Source organism: Mauremys mutica, chromosome 17, assembly GCF_020497125.1.
Source record: "Mauremys mutica isolate MM-2020 ecotype Southern chromosome 17, ASM2049712v1, whole genome shotgun sequence".
NCBI lineage: Eukaryota > Metazoa > Chordata > Testudines > Geoemydidae > Mauremys > Mauremys mutica.
The window spans coordinates 10,847,213-10,865,845 of record NC_059088.1 but is presented as its reverse complement, the minus strand read 5'-3'; the positions used below and the strand labels follow the sequence as shown (position 1 = coordinate 10,865,845).

The 18,633-nt window shown below is 56.8% G+C and overlaps 1 protein-coding gene across 1 annotated transcript in view; it reads right to left on the bottom strand.

Moving 5' to 3' along the window:
* Window positions 1-18,633, bottom strand: part of LOC123351530 (myeloid cell surface antigen CD33-like) — a 146,453-nt gene that overhangs the window by 3,378 nt on the left and 124,442 nt on the right. The gene's annotated exons all lie outside the window — the stretch shown is intronic.

Here is an 18,633-nt window from a genome sequence, read left to right as displayed (position 1 = left end):
CCAACCCCAACTAAATCATCCCAGCCAGGGCTTTGTCAAGCCTGACCTTAAAAACCTTTAAGGATGAAGATTCCACCACCTCCCTAGGGAACCCATTCCAGTGCTTCGCCACCCTCCAAGTGTAAAAGGTTTTCCTAATATCCAACCTAAACCTCCACCACTGCAACGTGAGACCATTATTCTTTGTTCTGTCATCTGGTACGACTGAGAACAGTCTAGATCCATCCTCTTTGGAACCCCCTCTAGAGGTAGTTGAAGGCTGCTATCAAATCCCCACTCATTCTTCTCTTCTGCAGACTAAATAAGCCCAGTTCCCTCCGCCTCTCCTCGTAAGTCATGTGCTCCAGCTCCCTGTTCATTTTTGTTGCCCTCCGCTGGACTCTTTCCAATTTTTCCACATCCTTCTTGCAGTGTGGGGCTCAAAACTAGACACAGTCTCCAGATGAGGCCTCACCAATGTCGAATAGAGGGGAACGATCTGCTGGCAATGCCCCTACATATACAGCCCTGTTAGCTCTGAAGACGGTGATTTGCAGAGTCCTCACTGGACCCACGAGAACATGTTAGATTGGAGAGCGCCCCCTTCTGACCCCCCGACACACTGCAGAACAGTGCCCCCTAGAGCCTTACGCTGCACATGCACATGCAGGGCCCGTCTGGCCGACCCATAGGAATGCTTTGCCCAGCACCGATACTCCCCAGCGTCCCCTCTGCTGAGATTTAGCAGCTCCAGGTGCCTGGCCCCTCCCTGGCCAGGGCTCAGGGACTTTTCCCCCTTGGCTGATCTCAGGGTGACCTCGAGTCTGCTCCCAGCCTTACAGCTCAGGCTCAGGGAGTCGCCCTCCTGGGTCTCCAGAGACACAATGCTGCACTCGCCTTCAATGGGGCCGGCCCTGGAGAAGACGAGCAGGCAGGTTTTGCCCCCACAGAGATCCTGTGCCAAGGAGCTGAGATGCAGCCACCTCTGGGGTGGGAAACAGACGCTGTTTACATGAGGAGCCCTCGCCCAGTGTGGAGACGTAGCCAGCTCTGGGGTCGGAGCACAATCTTGGTGCCTTGCCATGGCAGCAGGTCTTGGTCGCAGAGATCGGTCCCTGACCCATCTCCTCCCCACTGCCCAGTGCCCTCTTAATGCCACCCCAGGTCTGGAGACAGAAAGAACCAGGTCTGCTCCCCTCACCACCCTCCCGACAGTCCTGTGGCTGCCTCGGGCTCTCCCCTCCGGTCACGGACCAGCCTGGCCCGGCTGAGCCTGGTGCCTGGCCCTGAGCGCGGGCAGAGCGTGAGTAGGAGGCGCTCGCTGATTCCCGGGGCTCACAGCGCGGCCTCTCACCTGGGCTGGGCTGGTTCCCAGTGGTCTTGGGAGGCTCAGTCAGGTCTGTAACACAAACCAGACAGGGGGGATCAGGGGGCTGGACAGCACCAGTGGTAATATAGGCCTCCCTCACCCAGCGTGGGGACGTAGCCAGCTCTGGGGTGTGTGCACAATCTCGGTGCCTTTCCATGGCAGCAGGTTTCCGTCGCACACATTGGACCCTAACCCATCTCCTCCCTGCTGCCCAGCACCCCCTAGTGCAACCCCCGCGGGCTGGAGACAGAGGGAACCGGGCCAGATCCTCCCACCATCCTCCCTACAGCCTTAAGGTTCCCTGGGCTCTCCCCTCCGGGCACAGACTAGTCTGGCCATGGGCGACATATGAACCACCAGCTCAGGGAGGCTGGCCCCTGGCCCCGCCCCTTCTGCCCAAGGCCCCACCCCCACTGGAGCCCAGAACCCCCCCACTGGAGCCACTGGCCCCCCCAAGCCAGCCCTGGGCCACCAGAGCACCCCAGCCACAGAGCACTGGGCAGGAGGGAGGCGCAGCACTCGCCTCCTGGAGTCCCAAACCGCAGGCCGGCCGCCTGTACCCCTGGCCCCAGCTCCAGGGCTGCCCTGGGGGAACAGCGTTGGCAGTGACCAGGAGAGGACCTGGGGGCAGAGCATGGGCAGGGCCATGTAGGGCTGTTTAGGGCAGCTCAGCCTCCCCTGGCCTGCGATACCCGTTGCCCATGAGCCTGGCCCGGGTGAGCCTGGGGCCTGGCCCTGAGCGCGGGCAGAGCGTGACTAGGAGGCGCTCGCTGATTCCCGGGGCTCGCAGCGCGGCCTCTCACCGGGGCATCCGTTCCTGGTCAGGGTCCCGGTGATGCTGGGGGGCCCGGATGGGTCTGTAACACAAACCAGACAGGGGGGATCAGGGGGGACTGGACAGCACCGGGGGGGGAGGGTGTTGCTAGTGATCACTGAGCCTAGACACGGCCCCTCACTGTGAGCTCAGCTGCGGGATGGGAAAGTCTCTGAAGTGACACAAGACCCGTGGGGGTGAAGGGAAGCGACAGACCCGACTGAGCCCCACCCAAGAGGCGCCCGACAGAACCCAGGGGCCGGGTTAGGGCCGCGCCGGGGAACCAGAACCCTGAGAAATGGAAACCCAAGGGACCAAAACTGGTTGGGCCTAATTTGCAGAGTCACTAACGAGGGGCCGGGCTGCTTCAGCCTGGGTACTGGAGTGAGCGTCACCAGCGCCACTGTCTGCCAGGCACCCGGGCATTCAGCGTCCTACTCCCCAAACGTGTCCTCCCCAGGGCGGGTCAGAGCCAGGCGTCTAAATAATCCCACTCCCACCCCCACCCCAGACCCAGCCACCATCAGGGACATCAGACACCCCCGTCATGGGTCCTTTGCCTTCCCCCCTCGGTTTGTCTCTCCCCAGCCCTCTCCTTTTGCCCTCTGGCTTAGCTGGCCAGGCCTGGGTATTTTGCAGCCCGGCTGCGCCCAGAGGGGCGGCTGAAAGCAACACCCGGAACAGCCGGATGCTGATATCAGCTGGCCAGGCCTGGCAGGGTCCGTCCACGCTGCCCTCAAAGCCCCGCGGCGCCGAGGCTCAGAGCCTGGGTCCGTTGGGTCAAGCTCATGGGGCTCGGGCTGCGGGTCTCTGATTGCAGCACGGACGTTTCCTCCGAGGTCTGTGTAGATGTTTGGGATTGGGCTGGGGCCTGGGCTCAGACACAGGGGTGGGGGAGAGTTATTGCTAAATCTCCCTCCGGCTGAGGGAACAAGGGCCGTCCTTACACTGATGCCTGATTTGATCCTTCACCTTGCAAAGGCAGCTGCTGATTTTCCCTCTGCCCTGGATCTGCAGCGCGAGGGTCACAGGCCATTTAACGGGGGTTTCCCTGGGGCAGGGCGGGCCAAGGTCTCTGGGCACCGAGCGTGGAGCGTGTTTAGTGCCAGACAGTGACTGGTCCCGTTCACAATCTGCCCCATATAGAGCATCCACCCATCCTGGCAGAAAGGGGAGGGAGTCGAGGAGACGTGGTGGGACAGCCTGGGGGGATGTCAGGGGGAACTGGGGTGGCTGGTGTGAGGGGAAATCCCAACAAGAGGGGAATGGAATGGGGGGGTGGATCGCAGCACAGGAGGATTTTGGGAGCAGGACAAGTCGGGTAGAGAAGGGAGCCTACTGCCCTTTATACAGCCCAAAATGCCGTTAGCCTTCTTGGCAACAAGGGCACACTGTTGACTCATATCCAGCTTCTCATCCACTGTAACCTCTGGGTCCTTTTCTGCAGAACTGCTTCCTAGCCATTCGGTCCCTAGTCTGTAGCAGCACATGGGATTCTTCCATCCTAAGTGCAGGACTCTGAACTTGTCCTTGTTGAACCTCATTAGGTTTCTTTTGGCCCAATCCTCTAATTTGTCTAGGTCCCTCTGTATCCTGTCCCTACCCTCCAGCGTATCAACCACTTCTCCCAGTTTAGTGTCATCTGCAAACTTGCTGAGAGTGCAGTCCACACCATCCTCCAGATCGTTAATGAATATATTGAACAAAACCGGCCCCAGGACCGACCCTTGGGGCACTCCACTTGATACCGGTTGCCAACTAGACATGGAGCCATTGATCACCACCCGCTGAGCCCAACGATCTAGCCAGCTTTCTATCCACCTTATAGTCCATTCATCCAGCCCATACTTCTTTAACTTGCTGGCAAGAATACTGTGGGAGACCATATCAAAAGCTTTGCTAAAGTCCAGAAATAGCACATCCACTGCTTTCCCCTCATCCACAGACCGAGTTATCTCCTCATAGAAGGCAATTAGGTTAGTCGGGCATGACTTGCCCTTGGTGAATCCATGCTGACTGTTCCTGATCACTTTCCTCTCCTCTAAGTGCTTCAGAATTGATTCCTTGAGGACCTGCTCCATGATTTTTCCAGGGACTGAGGTGAGGCTGACTGGCCTGTAGTTCCTCGGATCCTCCTCCTTCCCTTATTTGAAGATGGGCACGACATTAGGCTTTTTCCAGTCATCCGGGACCTCTCCCGATCGCCATGAGTTTTCAAAGATAATGGCCAATGGCTCTGCAATCTCATCCGCCAACTCCTTAAGCACCCTCGGACGCAGCGCATCCGGCCCCATGGGCTTGTGCTCGTCCAGCTTTTCTAAATAGTCCCAAACTACTTCTTTCTCCACAGAGGGCTGGTCACCTTCTCCCCATGCTGTGCTGCCCAGTGCAGCAGTCTGGGAGCTGACCTTGTTTGTGAAGACAGAGGCAAAAAAAGCATTGAGTACACTAGCTTTCTCCACATCCTCTGTCACTAGGTTGCCTCCCTCATTCAGTAAGGGGCCCACACTGTCCTTGACTTTCTTCTTGTTGCTAACATAACTGAAGAAACTCTTGTTGTTACTCTTAACATCTCTTGTAGCTGCAACTCCAAGTATCAGAGGGGTAGCCGTGTTAGTCTGGTTCTGTAAAAGCAGCAAAGAATCCTGTGGCACCTTATAGACTAACAGACATTTTGCAGCATGAGCTTTCGTGGGTGTATGCCCACTTCGTCGGATGCAAGAGTGGAAATTTCCAGGGGCAGGTAAATATAAGCAAGCAAGAAGCAAGATAGAGATAACGAGGTTAGATCAATCAGGAAGAATGAGGCCCTGTTCTTGCAGTTGAGGTGTGAAAACCAAGGCAGGAGAAACTGGTTCTGTAGTTGGCAAGCCATTCACAGTCTTTGTTTAATCCTAAACTGATGGTGTCAAATTTGCAAATGAACTGAAGCTCAGCAGTTTCTCTTTGAAGTCTGGTCCTGAAGTTTTTTTGCTGGAGGATGGCCACCTTAAGATCTGCTATTGTGTGGCCAGGGAGGTTGAAGTGTTCTCCTACAGGTTTTTGTATATTGCCATTCCTAATATCTGATTTGTGTCCATTTATCCTTTTCCTTAGAGACTGTCCAGTTTGGCCGATGTACATAGCAGAGGGACATAGCTGGCATATGATGGCGTATATTACATTGGTGGACGTGCAGGTGAATGAACCAGTCATGGTGTGGCTGATCTGGTTAGGTCCTGTGATGGTGTCGCTGGTGTAGATATGTGGGCAGAGTTGGCATCGAGGTTTGTTGCATGGATTGGTTCCTGAGCTAGAGTTACTATGGTGCGGTGTGCAGTTACTGGTGAGAATATGCTTCAGGTTGGCAGGTTGTCTGTGGGCGAGGACTGGCCTGCCACCCAAGGCCTGTGAAAGTGTGGGATCATTGTCCAGGATGGGTTGTAGATCCCTGATGATGCGTTGGAGGGGCTTTAGCTGGGGACTGTATGTGATGGCCAGTGGAGTCCTGTTGGTTTCTTTCTTGGGTTTGTCTAGCAGTAGGAGGCTTCTGGGTACACATCTGGCTCTGTTGATCTGTTTCCTTATTTCCTCGTGCGGGTACTGTAGTTTTGAGAACGCTTGGTGGAGATTTTGTAGGTGTTGGTCTCTGTCTGCGGGGTTAGAGTAGATACGGTTGTACCTCAGTGCTTGGCTGTAGACAATGGATCTTGTGGTGTGCCCGGGATGGAAGCTGGAGGCATGAAGGTAGGCATAGCGGTCGGTAGGTTTTCGGTATAGGGTGGTGTTAATGTGACCATCACTTATTAGCACCGTGGTGTCTAGGAAGTGGACCTCCCGTGTAGATTGGTCCAGGCTGAGGTTGATGGAGGGGTGGAAGCTGTTGAAATCGTGGTGGAATTTTTCCAGAGTCTCCTTCCCATGGGTCCAGATGATGAAGATGTCATCAATGTAGCGTAGGTAGAGAAGGGGTGTGAGTGGACGTGAGCTGAGGAAGCGTTGTTCCAGGTCGGCCATAAAAATATTGGCATACTGTGGGGCCATGCGGGTGCCCATAGCGGTGCCACTGACCTGGAGATATATATTGTCATCAAATTTGAAATAGTTGTGTGTCAGGATAAAGGCACAGAGCTCAGCAACCAGTTTTGCTGTGGCATCATCAGGGATACTGTTCCTGACAGCTTGTATTCCATCAGTGTTTGGGATGTTTGTGTAGAGAGCCTCTACATCCATGGTGGCTAGGATGGTGTTTTTTGGAAGGTCACCAATGCATTGTAGTGATTCAACTCCAAGTGTGATTTGGCCTTCCTGATTTCACTCCTGCAGCCTAGCGATATTTTTATACTCCTCCCTAGGCTTTTGTCCAATCTTCCACTTCTTGTAAGCTTCTTTTTTGCGTTTAAGATCAGCAAGAGTTTCACTGTTAAGCCAAGTTGGTCGCCTGCCATATTTACTATTCCTTCGACTCCTTGGGATGGTTTGTTCCTGCAACCTCGATAAGGATTCTTTAAAATACAGCCAGCTCTCCTGGACTCTTTTCCCCGCCATTTTATTCTCCCAGGGGATCCTGCCCATCAGTTCCCCAAGGGAATCACTCTGCTTTTCTGAAGTCCAGGGTCCGTATTCTGCTTCTCTCCTTTCTTCCTTGTGTCAGGATCCTGAACTCGACCATCTCATGGTCACTGCCTCCCAGGTTCCCATCCGCTTTTGCTTCCCATACTAATTCTTCCCCGTTCGTGAGCAGCAGGTCTAGAAGAGCTTTGCCCCTAGTTGGTTCCTCCAGCACTTGCACCAGGAAATTGTGCCCTACACTTTTCTGACAGTCTCATCCCCCTGGGCCCACGAGCTGAACTGCAGGGGCCCCTGTGAGCCGTTACCAGCCAGGGGCTCCCCGTCCACCTGCCACTGGAGCTGGGGGAGTGCAGGGAGCAGCTGCAGCTGATGCTGAGCCACTGGCATTGGCAGGACGAGTTCAGCCCTGTCCCCAGCCGGGGGCTGTCTGGGGAGAGCAGGAGACACAGTGACAATAGTCAGAGAGAGAAATCCAGTGGCAGGGAGTCCCGTGAGTTAACCACACTCACACTCAACAAGCAGCTAGAACATCCCCTGGGCAGAGCTCTCCTCTCTCTGTGCCCAGCACCCGTACAGCCCCCTGTCCTCAGCTATCACGTTGGGCAGCTCGAGCCACAGCTGATTCTCCCCCATGGGGCGGGCACCCTCGACGGCTCGGCCCCCCCATCACCCAGCCCAGCGCAGCGCGGGGGCTGCTGGCAACAGAGCAGAGGAATTGCAGGGAGTCGCCCTCCCGGGCCGTGAGCTGTGACCTGTTTGCCACCAGGGTGCTGGGATTTGGGAACAGGAATAACAGAAGCCACTCGCACACTGAGCCAGCCAGTCCCTGTCCTGGGGCCAGATTGGATCCAGAACCCACTAGAGGGGAAAGTCCCCGTGTCCCACTTCCCGCCCCCCCAGCAATACATCGGAATAGCTGGGGGTTGGTCCTGTTAGCTTTGGAGATGGTGATTTGCAGAGTCCTCACTGGAGCTGAAATACCCACGCCAACATATTAGCTTGGACAGAGCTCCCCACTGACTCCCTGATCCGCAGCCCAGCAGCCCCCAATGACCCCTTGCCACACTGCAGCACGGCACCCATAGCGTGGAATTCTTGGACCAGCATCGATACTCCCCAGCTTCCCCTCTGCTGAGATTTGGCAGCTCCAGGCGCCCGGCCCCTCCCTGGCCAGGGCTCAGGGACTCGTTCCCCCTGGCCCAGCTCAGGGTGGCGTCGGCTCTGCTCCCAGCCTCACAGCTCAGGCTCAGGGAGTCGCCCTCCTGGGTCTCCAGAGACACAAGGTCACGCTCAGCCTTCAATGGGGCCGGCATTGGAGGAGACGAGCAGGCAGGTAACACCCGCTCAGAGATTCTCTGCCAAGGAACCGAGATTCAGCCACCTCTGGGGTGGGAAACGGGGGCTGTTTACACGAGGAGCCCTCGCAGTGTGGAGACGCAGCAGCTCTGGGGTGGGCACACAATCTTGGTGACTTTCCATGGCAGCAGGTCTCTGTCACAGAGATAATTCACTAACCCATCTCCTCCCCACTGCCCAGCGTCCCCTAGTGCCACCCCGGGGTCTGGAGACAGAGGGAACGTAGTTCGTACCCTCACCACCCTCCCCACAGTCCTGAGGCTGTCTCGGGCTCTCCCCTCTGGGCACGGACCAGCCTGGCCCGGCTGAGCCTGGGGCCTGGCCCGGAGCGCGGGCAGAGCGTGACTAGGAGGCGCTCGCTGATTCCCGGGGCTCGCAGCGCGGCCTCTCACCGGGGTGTCCGTTGCTGGTCAGGGTCCCGGTGATGTTGGGGGGCCTGGTTGGGTCTGTAACACAAACCAGACAGGGGAGATCGGGGGGGTTGGACAGCACCGGGGGAGGGTGTCGCTAGTGTTCCCTGAGCCTAGACATGGCCCCTCGCTGTGAGCTCAGCTGGGGGACGGGAAAGTCCCTGAGGTGACACAAGACCCGTGGGGGGGGAAGGGAAGCAACAGACCCGACTGAGCCCCACCCAAGAGGCGCCCGACGGAACCCAGGGGCCGGGTTAGGGTCACGCCGGGGAAACAGAACTGTGGGAAATGGAAACCCAAGGGACCAAAACTGGTTGGTCAAAAAATGGCCTAATTGGCAGAGTCACTAACAAGGGTCCGGGCTGCTTCAGCCTGGGTACTTAAGCGAGCGTCACCAGCGCCACTGTCTGCCGGGCGTCTCTGCATTCAGCGTCCTGCTCCCCAAACGTGTCCTCCCCAGGGCGGGACAGAGCCAGGGGTCTAAATAACCCCACTCCCACTCCCACCCCAGACCCAGCCACCACCAGGGACATCAGACACCCCCGTCATGGGTCCTTTGCCTTCCCCCCTCGGTTCGTCTCTCCCCAGCCCTCTCCTTTTGCCCTCTGGCTTGGCCGGCCAGGCCTGGGTATTTTGCAGCCTGGCTGCGCCCAGAGGGGTGTCTGAAAGCAACACCTGGAACAGCTGGACGCTGCTACCGGCTGGCCAGGCCTGGCAGGGTCCGTCCACGCTGCCCTCAAAGCCCCGCGGCGCCGAGGCTCAGAGCCTGGGTCCGTTGGGTCGGGCTCGCGGGGCTCGGGCTGCGGGTCTCTGATTGCAGCGCGGACGTTTCCTCCGAGGTCTGTGTAGATGCTTGGGGTTGGGATGGGGCCTGGGCTCAGACACAGGGGTAGGGGAGAGTTTCTTGCTAAATCTCCCTCCGGCTGAGGGAACAAGGGCCGTCCTTACACTGATGCCTGATTTGATCCTTCACCTCGCACAGGCAGCTGCTGATTTCCCCTCTGCCCTGGATCTGCACCACGAGGGTCACAGGCCATTGAACGGGGGTTTGCCCTGCGGCCAGGGGCGGCTCTAGAAATCAACCTGCCCCAAGCAGCGCGGTGCGCTGCGCCGCCCTTCCCCGGTCCCATGGCGGGTCCCCTTTTCCCGCGGCTCCGGTTGAGCCCCCGTAGGCATGCCTGTGGCAGGGCGGGCCGAGGTCCCTGGACATGGAGCGACAGCCCGGAGGGATCTCAGGGGGAACTGGGGTGGCTGGTGTGAGGGGGGGAATCCCAGCAAGGGGGGACTGGAATGGGGTGGTAGATCCCAGCACAGGAGGATTCTAGGGGCAGGGCAGATTGGGGGTAGAGCGGGGAGCCATAGCCGGGGGGGGGCAGGAAGGGGTGAAGATCCCAAAGGGAGAAGGGGCTGCACAGTGTGGGGTGAAGGGACCTGGAGTAGAATTGGCTGAGGGTGCCTGGTGGGGGGTGGGGATCCCAGCACAGGGCTGAGTTGTGGGAGGGGCTGGAGGGCAGGGCTGGGAGCCGGGGGGGGGGGGATCCCAGCAGAGGGGGCTGAGGGCCGGTGTGGAGGGGCTTGGGGGGGGGGGTCACTCACTGGTGATGTTGAGCCGGACGGTTCTGTGGGTGGAAGGTCCCTGTGGTGGCCTGTAGGTGACGGTGCAGACGAGCTCTTTGCCATCGTCCCCCAGGCCGGGCGTGAAGCTGAGCGCGGAGCTGTGGGCCCAGGTGCCGTTCGCCAGCTGGGCTGAGATGTTCCGCGCTGTGTCACTGAACGGCCCCGTCCAGGTGACTCGGGGAGGGGGCCCGGAGCAGCGCCCAGGGGCCGTGCAGGTCACAGTCACCGGCTCCCCGGCCAGCAGCGTCCCTGGCAGCCCCTGCGCCGGCGAGATCTGGATCTCTGGCTCCTCCGTCAGCCCTGAGACACAGGGAGAGGGAAGAGAATCGCTCAGGGAGATGAGATGTTTGCCCTTTAGGGGTGTGGCCCCAATCCGGCCTCACGACAGGGACTGGCTGGCTCAGGGGGGCTGTGAGCAGTGTCAAATATAGAGGGAAGAGTAACAACTCTCTGTGTGCAGTAGCATCAAATCCCTCGTTGGCAGCTGTACTAAATCGCCTTCCCTGTAAGGGATTAATCAGCTCAAATAACCTAGTTGGCACCTGACCAGAAGGACCAATGAGGAAAGAAGAAACTTTCAAATCTGCGGGGGTCGGGGGAGGATTTGTTTCTTGCTCTCTTTGTTGTTCCCTCTGTGGACGGAGGGAGAGACCGAGCAGGTACAACATTTCCTGAAAATATACCTGGAAGAATAGATCTAAACCCACAGATATTGGAAGTAGGCAAGGAAAGGTGCTAGGTTATCCTGTGTTTTAGCTTGTGAGGTTTCCTATCCTACAGATGAAGTTTGATTCCTGTTTTTTGTAACTGTGACGCTGAGCCAGAGGGGAATCCTCTGTGTTTGAAATCTTTATTTACCCTGTGAAGTTACCTTCCAAACTGAGTTTAGCAGGTGTGATTCTTTTTTTACACATTTTAAGAGTCTGGTCTGTGCTCACATTGCTAACCAACTGGTTGATACATTATTCTCCAGCCTCCACAGGAAAGGGGGTGAAGGGGCTTCGGGGATATTTTGGGAGGAGAGGGATTCCAAGTTACCTTTCCCTGCATTTTTCTATAACTCACTTGGTGGTGGCAGCAATAGCGTCCAAGGAGAGGAGAAGGGATTTGTGCCTTGGGGAAGGTTTAACCTCAGCTGGTAGAATATAAGCTTAAGGGGTCTTTCATGCAGGTCCCCACATCTGTACCCCAGAGTTCGGAGTGGGAGGGACCCTCACAAGCGGTGACTGCGGCTGCTCTTACCTGCAAGGCCGGCTCTAGGTTTTTTGCCGCCCCTAGCAAAAAAAAAATTTGGCTGCCCCCCCGCCCCCAGGCATGAGCCCCCCCACCCACCAGTGCCCCCCACTCACACCCCCTGTTGCCCTAGCACTGGGCTCCCCCCCCAAATGTGGGATCCGCTACCAGCACACTGCAGCCGAGCCCTGGCCCAGCTGCGACTCTGTCCCCATGCGCGTGGAGCTGCTGGGCAGCACGGAGCGGGAGTACTTCCAGGTGGCGGCGCGGCTACGGGGTGGCGCAAAGAACACGGCCCCCTCCCTGGGCTTCGCAGCACTGCTGGTGGCCGAGGTGGATCAGTTTGAGCTCACCACCCTCACCCCCGACATGCTGGTGGCCGAGGACCTGGAGAGCCCCCTGGACCAGCTGCTCTTCAGCCTCACGGTACCTTGGCCCAGCCCTGGCAGGAGGTAAGGCGAGGATCTCCGGCTGTGGGGCTACCTGCTCAGCACCGACGAACCCAGCCGGCCGCTCACCTCCTCACACACTCCAGGAGCCCCTCGCCGCCATCGCAGCCCGGGCTCGGCTCCAGGGGACCCCGTTTCCCTTCCTCCCCAGCTCCTCACACACACTGGGTAGGGCCGCCCAGAGGATTCAGGGGTCTGGGGCAAAGCAATTTTGGGGGCCCCTTCCATAAAAAAAAGTTGCAATACTATAGTAACATGTATTTGGAAATGTAAAAAATAACTAGTGAAAATTAATTTGTAATAATTTGAAAATACACCAAATACATGATTTAAAAACATGAACTGCTTTACTGGTCTGTCTACATTGGCAGTTACACAATGGGCGGTCGCTGGGTGAGGGTGATGGTTGGTGCCAATGGGCTGTCACTGCCTGGAGGTGGTGCTGCTGTTGCCCAGGGCTGGGTGGGGAGCTGGGCTCTGGGGGGTGCCCGGCTCACAGGGGCTGAGATCAGGACTGTGAGGAGATGGGGTCGGAGGTTGTCTGGCTCAGAGGGGCTGGGCTCAGAGCTGGGGGTCTGGGCTGGGGGGGGATGGGGTCAGGGAGGTGTCTGGATCAGAGGGGCTGGGCTCGGAGCTGGGGGTCAGGGCTGTGGGGGGGATGGGGTCGGGGGTGCCCGGTTCAGAGGGGCTGGGCTCGGAGCTGGGGGTCAGGGCTGTGGGGGGGATGGGGTCGGGGGTGCCCGGTTCAGAGGGGCTGGGCTCGGAGCTGGGGGTCAGGGCTGTGGGGGGGATCGGGTCAGGGGGGTGTCCGGCTCAGAGGGGATGGGCTCGGAGCTGGGGGTCAGGGCTGGGCCTGGGGGGTAATGGGGTTGGGGGGTGCCTGACAACCACTTCCCTGAGACCCCCCAATCCAACCCCCCTTCCCTGCCCCCCACAGAACCTCCGCCCCCTCCCTGCCCCCTGAGTGTCCCCGGGACTCCCTGCCCCTTAGCCACCCCCCCAGCCCCTTACCCCCGGCTCCCCGCGCACCTCGAGGAGCGGCCCTAACAGCGCGGCAGCCGCATGGCTCCGGGGCGGGGAGCGGGGGGTGAGCTCTTCTCCGCTCAGAGCCGCGTGGGGAGGGGAGGAGCCCCCCGACCCGGAGCTCGCAGCCCCGCCCCCTGACCACGCGGCTGGGAGCGGGGCGGGGCTCAGCCCCCCGCCTCAGGAGCCAGGCGGCTGCCGCGCTGTGTAGGACCCGGGCGCGAATAAGCGGCGTAGCAGCGGCCCGATCCCTGCAGCCAGGCGGGGCCGCGCTACTGGTCAGGGGCCGCCCCTTCCCCCCGCAAGCGGAGCCGGTAGCGTGGCCCTGTCCCAGTTGCAGGGGACGGGCCGCTCCTCGGCTCGCAGCGGCGGGGTGAGCTGGGGCCCCAGCCTTTTGCCGCCCCCTATATTTTGCCACCCTAGGCACCAGCTTGTTTTGCTCGTGCCTAGAGCCGCCCCTGCTTACCTGGCACGGAGATCGTGAGCGCAGGGCCAGCGCCATCGGAATTGGAGCGGTAAGTGTGTTCTAACAGGCCTTTCTCGAAACTAAAGAAATATCTCCCCGCATCCGTCCGTCGGGCATCACTGATTTGCAGGGAGCAGTCGCCACGCGCTGGATCCCCCGTCAGCCGGAACCGGCCCTGGGTCTCCTGCGACAGCCCCAGGTTGTGGAGACTGCTGGCCACAGGACGATCCTGGCCCACAGTAGCAGGCTCCTTGTACCACTTTCCATAGAGCTGGGCTGAGGGATTGTCGGTGTCGTACGAGGCTGGGTACGTGAAGGTGCAGGGGACGAGAACGCAGAGACCCTCCTGCACCGACACCGACTGCGGCACCGTCAGGGTAAATCCAGGTGGCTGGGCCAGGGACCCTGCAGGGGATGGGGAGGGATCGAAGTGAGACCCATAGAGAGCAGAGCCCCCCCCAAACTCCCCCCACAGCTCTGCCGGTGCCCCTCACTCCTGACCAACAGCCCCATGCGAGCCCAGCCCTGGGTCCTCAACCAATTCTCACTCCATTTACTTTCCATCCCTCCCTACATCGAGCCCCCTGCACCTGCTCCCTGTCACTCAGCGCCCCCTAGCACCACACAGGGGCATTGGGCTCCCCTCCCCCTCTGGCCAGTCTCCCTTCCAAGTCCTGGGACAGACCTGGCCCTGCTTAGCGCAGGTTCTGCCCTTCCCCCTGCACTGGGGCTGCAGGTGCTGCTTACTTACCCCTCCAGAGCAGGGTGAGGATCAGGACCCTCAGTGTGGCAGGACCCCCTGCTCTCCAGCGGGGGCCCTGAGGCGGGAGCTCCCTTTCCCCAGCGTCCTGCTGTGGCAGCAGGGCTCTGCCCATGGCTGGGGCATCCGGCTGGGACAGACCTAGAGACAGACGGGGGGTGAGAAGGGTGAGAGCAGAGGCTGTTTGGGGGGCGCAGCTCCGCCTGGGGAACCATCAGTGCTGCTGGGCTCTGCAGGGGGCTGATCTGGGGCTGCTGGCAGCGCAGGGACATCCCACCCACACAGAAAACCCCAAATCACCAGATGGTCCTGAGAGATCATGAGCTAAAAAAATCCTTAAATTGGTGAAAAAAACCTGAGATTTTCTTTAAGAATCATGAGAGCGGCCAGAAAAACCCAAGCTGGTGACAGAAGGTCGCAAGGCAGTGCTGCTCAGTGCCTGCTTTGCTTCAGTGTAAAACAACATGTGAGTAGGAAACCAGTGAAGTTACCATGGACAACAAAGGGGAAGGGCTGCAGATAGGGATCAGTAAAGAACACGTCAGGGATGTTCTGGCCAATTTGAATGAATTCAGATCAGTGGGCGGGAAGCTGTTCAACCCAGGGGGGCTGAAGGAATTAGTGGAAGAAATCTTGGAGCCACTGGCAATAATATTTGCAAACTCATGGATGCCAGGAGAGGTCCCAGAAGATGGGGGAAGGGCTAACAGAGGGGCCATATTTAAAAGGGGAAAAGGGAGGAGCTGGGAAACTACAGACCAATCAGCCTGACCTCAACACCTGGAAAGCTACTAGAGCAATGTATAAAACCTTCAAATTTGTGAGGCCGAAGGGGTGATCACCAGCATGGATTTACCAAGAACAAATGCTGCCAAACCAGCTTGGTTTCCTTCTTTGATGAGGTAACTGAACTGCTTGTGTTGGTCACTGGGGTAAAACCAGTCCTCTTTGTCTCGCTGGTTTGGTTTGCCTTAGAGATGGAAAAACCCCAGCCTTGGGCTGTAATTGCCCTGTTTAAGCAATTGGTCTTGAATTGGCACTCTCAGTTGGGTCCCACCAGAACCGCATCGTCACAAGGTGATCCCAGCAGTTGAAGGCCAATAAGCCTAACTTCAGTGACGGGCAAACTGGTTGAAATTATAGTAAAGTGAAAGTATAGCAAAGAGCAGAATGATCAGATGCAGAGATTTGTTGGGGAAGACTCAATATGGTTTTTGTAAAGGGAAATCATGGGTCGCCAAACTACTTGAATTTTTTGATGGAATCAACAGCATGTGGACAAGGGTGAACCAGTCGATGTCCTTAGATTTTCAGAAAGTCTTGGACAAGGTTCCTCCCCAAAATACTCTTAAGCAAAGTGAGCTGTCATGGTATAAGTGGGAAGGGATCAGTAACTGATTAAAAGCTAAGAAACCAAGGATGGGAATAAAAGGCTAATTTTCACAGTGGAGAGAGGTGAATAGTGGTGTCCCCAGGGGTCTGTACTGGGACCAGGGCTGTTCAGCATGTTCATAAACGATTTGGAAAAAGGGGTAAACAGGGAGGTGGCAAAATTTGCGGATGATACAAAACCACTCAAGAGAGTTAAGTTCATAGCTGACTGCGATGAGTTACAAAGGGATCTCACAAAACTGGGTGACTGGGTAACAAAATGGCAGATGAAATTTAATGTTAATAAATGTAAAGTTATGCTCATTGGAAAACATAATCCCAACTATACATATAAAGTGGTTGGGTATAAATTAGCTGTTACCACTCATGGAAGAGATCTGAGAGTCACCATGGATAGCTCTCTGAAAACACCCACTCAATGTTCAGCGGCTGTCAAAAAACTTAACAGAATGTTGGGAATCCTTAAGAAAGGGATAGCTAATAAGACAGAAAATATCATATTGCCGCTATATAAATCCATGGTACGTGCACATCTTGAATACTGTGTGCAGTTCTGTGGCCCTATCCCAAATTGGAATTGGAAAAGGTTCAGAAAAGGGCAACAAAACTGATTAGGGGATGGAACAGCTTCCTTATAAGGAGAGATTACTAAGACTGGGACTGTTCAGCTTGGAAAAGAGATGACTAAGGGGGGATATGATAGAGGTCTATAAAATCATGACTGGTGTGGAGACAGTAAATAAGGGAGTGTTATTTACTCCTTCCCATAACACAAGAACTAGGAGTTCCCCAATGAAATTAATAGGCGGCAGGTTTAAAAAAAATGTAAGGAAGTATTTCTTCACACACAGTCAACCTGTGGAACTCTTTGCCAGAGGATGTTGTGAAGGCCAAAACTCTAACAGGGTTCAAAAAGAACTGGATAAATTCATAGAGGGTAGGTCAATCAATGGATTATTAGCCACGATCGACAGTGATAGTGTCTATAGCGTCTTTTTGCCAGAAGCTGGGAATGGGCGACAGGGGACGGGACACTTGATGATTCCCTGTTCTGTCCATCTCCCCGGGACACCGGGCATTGGCCACTGTCAGAAGACAGGATACTGGGCTAGATTGTCCTGTGGTCTGACCCAGTCTGGTCGTTCTTATGGAGAAATGTGGACTTGGTGGAACTACCATTAAGTGGATACAGAACTGGTTAAACAACCGCAAACAATGAGTAACTGTTAATGAAACGATGCCGAATTGGAGGGAGGTCCCAAGTGGGGCTCCACAGGGATTTGTTCTAGGTCCCGTGTTGTTTAACATCTTTATCAATGACGTGGATGTTGGACTAGGGAGCAGACTGATCAAATCTGCAGATGACACAAAGCTGGGAGAAGTTGCCAACGCTTTGGAAGATGGAGCTAAAATTCAGAGGAATCTTGATGAATTGGAGAATTGGGCTGTAGCTGACACAATGAAATTCATCAAGGACAAACGGAAGATGCTCCAAGTAGGGAAGAAAAACCAAATGCACAAATACAAGATGGGGAAGAACTGGCTTGGCAGCAGCACTGCTGAGAAGGAGCTGGGAGTTGTGGCGGATCACAACCTCGACAGGAGTCAGCAATGTGATGCTGTTGCAAAAAAAACCCCAAACAAATGCAATGTCAGGTTGCATGAACAGAGGCAGAGCATGCAAGTCAGGAGAGGTGACAGTACTGCTCTATGCCTCAGCTGGAGGACTGTGTCCAGTTTTGGTCACCAATGTATAGAAAGGATGTAGAGAAATTGGAAAGGATTCAGAGGCGAGGGATCAAAGGGATGGAATGGAAGCCCTAGGGGCACAGCCTGAAGGAACTGGGTATGACTAGTTTGGAAAAGAGATTGGTGGGGTGAGAGGGGACATTATCAGAGTTTTCAAGTACAGGACAAGCTACCATAGAGAAGCTGGAGAAAAGTTGTTCTCTCTCACCCCAGAGAGCAGGACGAGAGCAGTTGGACAATGGAGCAGATGCCCAGGGAGGTGGTGGAAGTGCCTTCACTGGAGGGTTTCGAGAGGGGGCTGGACAGTATCTGTCTGGGATGGGTTAGACCCAACAAATCCTATATCTTGGCAGGGGTTGGACTAGGTGACCCCTGTGGTCCCTTCTCACCCTGTGGGTCTGTGATTCTAGGATTCGCTAAAAAATCCCAAGATTGAATGTGAACATGACAACCCCAACCCCTCCCTGAAATTCACTGATAAATCCTGAGGTTTGCTTTAAAAATCCTGAGATTGGCCAAATATTGTGAGATTTGCTCTCAGAATCCTGACTTTGGCTTTTAAAATCCACATATTTGTGCTTTGTCTCCATGCACCCGGTTCTTTGCAGCCCTTTGCCTCATCCACCCCACCTGGGTGCTGGTGCAGTGAGCTGGGCGGGTGTCAGCCTGGATCCCCCATGGCCCATGCACAAGCCCAGAGCAGGGTGGGACGGGCCCTGCTAACCAGGGCTGTAGGGGCAGGGGCCGGGCCCGTGAGATCCAGCCTCCATCCCCATCCCTGGGTCGGGACCCTGCTCGACCTTGAGGGGCATCGGCAGAGCTGCGGGGGCAGGGAGCCCAGGGCTGGGATAGCAAGAGGCTGCAGGTGGGGATTGAGGGGCACCCCAGTCTCCACAGACCATCCAGCTCCCTCCCCCCTAGTTCCACTCCCCCCTAGACCTGCACAGGGGGGCTCAGCACCTGGCTCTCCGACCCTGCAGCCTGGGTTCCTGACTCAGATCCTGGGGAAGCGGCAAGCACAGGAATGTGAAAGCAGAAGTGGGTGTGGACGGGAGGGGGTTGGGGGAGATGCTCTCTCAGAAACCCAGCACCAGCATCCTGCCGACTTCCCCTCCTTCTGGCTGGCCCTAACCACGGCTTCCCTGCAACAGAGGGAGGCTGCATATTGATTGTGGGGCTGGAAATAGAACCCAGGAGTCCGGGCTCTGAGCCCTGCTAACCCTCACTCTCCTCCCAGAGTTGGGATAGAGCCCAGGAGTCCTGACTCCCTGCCTCCACCCTCCACTGTAATCCACTAGACCCTGCTCCCCTCCCAGAGCCAGGGACAGGAAAGGAGACCTGACTCTGAGACCCTGTACACCCCACTCCGGTCCCAGAGCTCTGGATGGACCCTGGAGACCTGGCTCCCAGCCCCACTGTTATGACCATTCCCCTCCCAGAGTCAGGAATAGAACCCAGGAGTCCT